The sequence below is a fragment of the Ursus maritimus genome (genome assembly GCF_017311325.1).
Source record: "Ursus maritimus isolate PB19 chromosome X unlocalized genomic scaffold, ASM1731132v1 scaffold_X1, whole genome shotgun sequence".
Taxonomy (NCBI): Eukaryota; Metazoa; Chordata; class Mammalia; order Carnivora; family Ursidae; genus Ursus; species Ursus maritimus.
The window spans coordinates 63,103,378-63,109,847 of record NW_024423319.1 but is presented as its reverse complement, the minus strand read 5'-3'; the positions used below and the strand labels follow the sequence as shown (position 1 = coordinate 63,109,847).

Here is a 6,470-nt window from a genome sequence, read left to right as displayed (position 1 = left end):
CTCAGGTAATGAGCAGCCAATCAGCTAACAGAGTATCGATTGTTAGCACCCCAAAGCTCCCCTGTGTCCTTTTCAGTCACTCCTTACCCCTGCCCCCAGATAATTAAAACAAATTTAACAACAAATTTAAAGTGCTACCTATTATTATGCTAAGTGAAAAAAGTCAATCAAAGACAACTATCATATGGTTTCACTCATATGTGGAATATAAGGAATAATGCAGAGGACCATAGGGACAGGGAGGGAAAACTGGGAGGAAATCAGAGAAGGAGACAAACCATGAGAGACACTTGACTCTGGGAACAAACTGAGGGCTGCGGAAAGGGTGATGGGTGGGGGGATGGGTAACTGGGTGCTGGGTATTAAGGAGCGCACGTGATGTGATGAACGCTGGGTGCTATATGCAACTAATGAATCATTGAACACTACAGCAAAAACTGATGTACTATATGTTGGCTAATTAGATTTAAATAAACAAAGTGCTACCTGTAAGTTGAATTAATGTAAACAGAATCATACTGTAACCATACCTGCTATAAAGCAAATAATCTTTTGTAATGCAAGTAATCATTTGTTATTTGTTATCTTCTGAACTTTGATATATATTTGGTTTTGTTAAAGCAGAGCACATTTTAAAATGTATTCCACAGACAAACTGGTATTACTTTTGAATTATTTGTTAGCTTAAATGATCTGTGACACTTCACCATCATTGGTGAAAGTAACTAAATTATCTGTGTATATACAATGTATTGTCCTTTATGTTTAATGATACATGGCTAATAGTGACAGCAATGTGGTTGAATTCACTGTATGACCAACCATTATTTTAGTACTATGTATATGTGAACATTATCCTTAGTTTGTAACTATAATAGTAGAATCTGCTGGAATTTGTGGGTTTGTCTCTTTACCTATGACTAGGCAAATGTTTTTGCTCAAATTTGCCCTGCTTCAAGCTTTTCTTAAAATGTGTCTCTTGCCCTCTCTTCTCTCACTTGCCTTAATTCCAGTCTTTGATCATGAGCTATTTGGGTAGCCTACTGTCATTGGCCATTAGGCATGTCCTAGAGTTGACCTCTTGTGCAATTGCCAAAAAACATTAATTATTTGCAGTGAGAAATGCAACTGCCATGGTGAGTACGTACCAGAAACCTGCAGTTCTCAAGATCTTTTGTGCATTAGATTCACCTGGGGTGCTTAATAAAATTTTATAGTCCCCCTTTCATTTGCATTGTGTTTTTGCATCATAAGGAATTCCATCTACCATATGATTTAGTAACTCTCTTTGGAGCTCAGACATCTGTGTGGCAAGCCACATGGAACTAGACTGGGTTTTATCATGGCCCCACCATTTCTCTGCCTACCCTGACATTTCCTAGACTCTTAGTTTCATCCCCTCCCCCAACCCCTGTTACTGTGGCTCATCCAACCCTGCCCTCTTCCGATGGTGTTCATCGTACTATTCCTTTGAGCTTTCTTTTCAGAATGAAAATCTAATAATTTCTTGTTTCCATTTTTCAGGACCCTAGATGACTGGCTAATTCATAATAAGACGTTACTGGGTGGCGGGCAAGCCTCTCGGGTCCCCTCCCTCCTCAGGAGCTTTGTAGTATCACTTTGCTATCACTCAATAAAACTTGCTTTGCTTAAAAAAAAAAGACGTTACTGGGTGGCAATCAACTAATATGATAACTCTCCAACTCCCCATTTAGCCAAAGATTTCCATACTTTTACCCAAGCATTGCCTTAAATGGTAGTGTTTATGTAATTGTAGGTTCAACGCATGTGGGAAATCAGAGCAAGGGCGCCACTTAGCCCACCCTGAAGCCATTTGAAATTCTCTCTATATAGCTGTTTTTATATATGACCCAGTGGCTAAATGATGCCATAAAAATTCCTTGTGTGCTGTGATCTCACTGTCGATGATCGTCTCTGCCATTTTCCTATGTGGCCTAAAGTGACTGCTCATGAAACTATATGTGATGACCAGAAGAAAACCAGGAAGAGGTCTCACTGCCGTAGAGAAGGCTGAATGCATTACCTTCTCTGTGATTTGTACTGTGGTTGCATGGTATCTGGATTCTCCAGCCATTTTACAGCTCCCAATCATGCCAGTTTTCTTGATTTCCTTCTCCATGTGTTCATTGGTGGCATGCTGGTGTTCAGGGAGTGCGTAGGTGATAGAATTTAGTGATGACTTTGGCCTTTGAGTCAATAAAAATCTTGGGCTTTCCTGATAAGAGTTTATGGATGATCTTGCTTCCCCCAACCCCATTTTTTCTTTTAAAGTTGCATTTATTTATTTAGACTAGCTTATACATTAACATGGTTCAAAAATAAAAAGAAAATAACAAGGTTTACATTTAGAACTGCCATACCCACTCCTGTCCCCATCTACCCTATCCTTTCCATCTTCATAAACAGTTTACTAGTTTCTTATGTATCCTTTCCGTGTTTCTTTATGCAGATACAAGTAAAAATAAATACAGAGATTCCTCATTTTGTTGTGCTTCACTTTATTGCACTTTGCAAATATTTCATTTTTTTTAATTGAAGGTTTGTGGCAACCCTGTGTCAAGGAAGTCTATTGGTACCATTTTCCCAACAGTATTTGCTCACTTTATGTCTCTAGGTCATATTTTGGTAATTCTTGTAATATTTCAAACTTTCTTATTAATGTATTTGTTATGGTGATCTGTGACTAGTGAAATTTGATGTTACTATTGTAATTGTTTTGGGGCACCATGGATCACACCCATACAAGATAGCAAACTTAATCAGTGTGTGTGTTTTGACTGCTCTGCCTACTGGCTGTTCCTCCATTTCTGTCTTTCTCCTCGGGCCCCCTTATTCCATGAGACATAACAATACTGAAAATGGGCCAATTAATAACTGTACAATAATGGCCTCCAAGTGCTCAAGTGAAAGTAGTAGTCACACATTTCTCTCTTTAAATCAAAGGCTAGAAATGATTAAGCTTAGTGAGGAAGGCGCGTTAACAGATGTGGTGGGTCAAAAGCTAGGCCAACAGTTAGCAAAGTTGTGAATGCAAAGGAAAAGTTTATGAAGGAAATTAAAAGTGCTACTCCAGTGAACACACGGATGATAAAAAAGCAAAACAGCAAGATTGTTGATATGGAGAAAGTTGTAGAGGTCCGAATAGAAGACGAAACCAGCCACAGCACTCCCTTAAACCAAAGTTTAATCCAGAGCAGGGCCCAGACTCTCTTTAATTCTATGAAGACTGAGCGAGGTGAGGAATTTGCAGAAGAAAATTTAACGCTAGCAGACACCGGTTCATAAAGTTTAAGCAAAAAAGCCATCTCCATAAAGTAAAATCGCAAGGTGAAGGAGCAAGTGCTGATGCAGAAGCGGCAGCAAGTTATCCAGATCGAGCTAAGATAATTAACGAAGATAGCTACACTAAATAACGCATTTTCGACGTAGACAAAGCAGCCTTCTATTAGAAGAAGATGCCATCTAGAACTCTCATAGCTAGAGAGAAGTCAATGCTTGGTTTCAAAACTTCAGAGGACAGGCTGACTCTCTTGTTAGGGGCTAATGCAGCTGAGTACTTTAAGGTGAAGCCAATGCTCATTTACCATTCCAAAAATTCTAGGGCCCATAAGGATTATGCTAAACATACTCTGCTGGTGGTCTGTGATCTCTATAAAGGGAACAACAAAAGCTGGGTGACAGCACATCTGTCTACAACACGGTTTCCTAAATATTTTAAGCCCAGTGTTGAAACCTACTGCTCTGAAATTAAAGATTCCTTTCAGAATATGACTGCTAATTGACAGTGCACCCAAGAACTCTGATTAACACAAGATTAATGTTGTTTTCATGTCCGTTAATACATCATCCATCCTGCAGCCCATGAATCAAAGAGTAATTTTGACTTCTAAGTCTTCTTTCTTTAAAAAAAGATTTTATTTATTTGAGAGAGAGAAAAAGCTTGAGTGGGGGTGGGAGAAAGGGCAGAGGGAGAAGAGGGAGAAGCAGGCTCCCCGCTGAGTAGGGAGCCCAACACTGGGTTGGGTCCCAGGACCCTGGGATCATGATCTGAGCAGAAGACAGATGCTTAACCGACAGAGCCACCCAGGCACCCTGACTTTTAAGTCTTCCTATTTAAGAAATACATTTGATAAGGCTATAGCTGCTATACATAGTGATTCCTCTGATTAATCTGGGCAAAGTAAACTAAAAAACTCTGGAAAGGATTCACCATTCTAGATGCCATTAAGAACAATCATGATTCATGGGAAGAGGTCAAAACATCAACATTAACATGAGTTTGGAAGAAGTTGATTTCAACTCTCATGGATTACCTAGAGGGATTCAAGACTTCGGTAGAAGTAACTGGATGTGGTTAAAATAGCAAGAGGACTATAATTAGAAGTGGATCCTAAAGATAGGACTGAATTGCTGCAATGTCATGATACAACTTGAATGGGGGGCACCTGGGTGTCACAGTAAGTTAAGAAGTTAAGCGTCCCACTCTTGGTTTCAGCTCAGGTCATGATCTCAGGGTTGTGAGATCGAGCACCGCGTAGGGCTCTGCACTCAGCACAGAGTCTGCTTAAGTTTCTCTCTCCCTCTCCTTCTGTTCCCCCCTCCCTCCTGCTCCTCTCTCTAAAAAAAAAAAAAAATCTTAAACAAAAAACTTGAATGGGTGAGGAGTTTCTTCTTATGGATGGGCAAAGAAAGTGGTTTCTTAAGATAAAATCTACTCCTGGTGGAGATGCTGTGAAGGTTGTTGAAATGACAACAAAGGATTTAGAATATTATATAAACTTCTTTGATAAAGTATTGACAGTATGTGAGAGGATTGAAGGAAGTACTACTGTGGGTAAAATGCTATCAATCAGCCTTGCCTTCTACAGAGCAATTATTCGTGAAAGGAAGAGTCAGTTGGTGTGGAAAACTTCATTGCTATCTCATTTGAAGAAATTGCCACAGCTACCAAAACCGTCAGCAACTACCGCCCTGATCAGTCAGCCGCTATTAACATTGAGGCAAGACCCCCCACCAGCCAAAAGAATACAACTTGCCGAAAGCTCAGATGATGGTTAACATTTTTTAGCACTAAAGCATTTTTAAATTAAGGTGTGTACATTGCTTTTTAAGGCATAATGTTAGTGCACACTTACTAGACTACAGTATAGTGTAAACATAATTTTTATATGCACTGGGAAAATGAAAAAATCATCTGGCTCACTTTATTACAATATTTGCTTTATTGCAGTGTTCTGAAACTGAACCTGTAATCTCTCCAAGGTATGCTTGTATATGTTCTCATTTCCTCCCTTTCTTACACAAAATTACTATCAGCAATTCTGCATCTTGCTTTCTTAACCTAAGTACATCCTGGAAGATATATCAGTGCTTACAGAACTCCCTCATTCTTTCTTACAACTTACGTAGTACAGTATTCAGTTATATCAATGTATCATGGTTTATCTAGTCCCCTATTGACAGACTCTCGGAATTTTTTCTTGTCTTTTGTTCCACTTAGACTTTAACCTATCATATGGTGTATGGAAGAGATTGAACTTTATCTTTTGTTAATATAGCTACCCAGGTGTCTCAACACCATTCATTAAAAATAATATTTCTAATTGAAGAAATACTCCATAGGAGAAGAAAAAAATTCTACTAAATGGAAGGTATTCTCAATACTAATCTTTTTTTATTAGAAATCTATATATATTTCAGATCAAGTATATTCACAGGTTCTGTCTTTATGCCTCCATTCAGAGTACCCTTCCTTGACTAATGCTTAAGATACAATTTGTCCAATAAGTTATCTCTATTTTTAATTCTTTTCACTATTCTGACAAAGTTACTGCGAAATCTTTGGAAGTCTCAATTTCATTCCATTCTGAAGCACAATATCAATGTACCAAATTAAAATTTAAATCCCCATCAAAAGATTTTGCCCCCGAGTTGAGATATCTCTAAGTGCAATTATGTGATTTCAAAAGCAAATGTACACCATGAAGGTTTTCTCAGTCTCCAATCTTTCCTGACTGTTTTTTACAAGTGTATGTGTTACCTCTTGGTGTCATAGGTTGGTATATCAGTTTTTTATTGCTGTGTAGCAAATTTAACAGCTTCAAGCAATACACATTTATTATCTCACAGTTTCTGTAAGTCAAGAGTCTGAGCACATCTTGGCTGGGTAATCTGCTCACAGTCTCACTATACTATAATCCGGGTGTCAGCCAGGGTGACTGTCTCATCAGAGTTTCAACTATGGAAAGATTCGCTTTTCTCAGAGTGTTAGCAGACTTTGTTTCCCTGAAGACTGCATCTTTGTGTCCATATATATATGGACAAATGGTATATGAGAATTCTTTGTATTATTTATGCAACTTTTCTCTAAATTTGAAAGTATTTTCAGAAGACAGTTTAAAACATTTCAGTATGTATGATTAATTCTCTTCAAAAAAATAACTATGATA

At 38.3% G+C, this 6,470-nt stretch overlaps 1 pseudogene; it reads left to right on the top strand.

The window, feature by feature from the left end:
• Positions 1–2,905: 2,905 nt before the first annotated feature.
• LOC121100665 lies at positions 2,906–5,118 on the top strand (annotated as a pseudogene).
• The last annotated feature ends 1,352 nt before the right edge of the window (positions 5,119–6,470 follow it).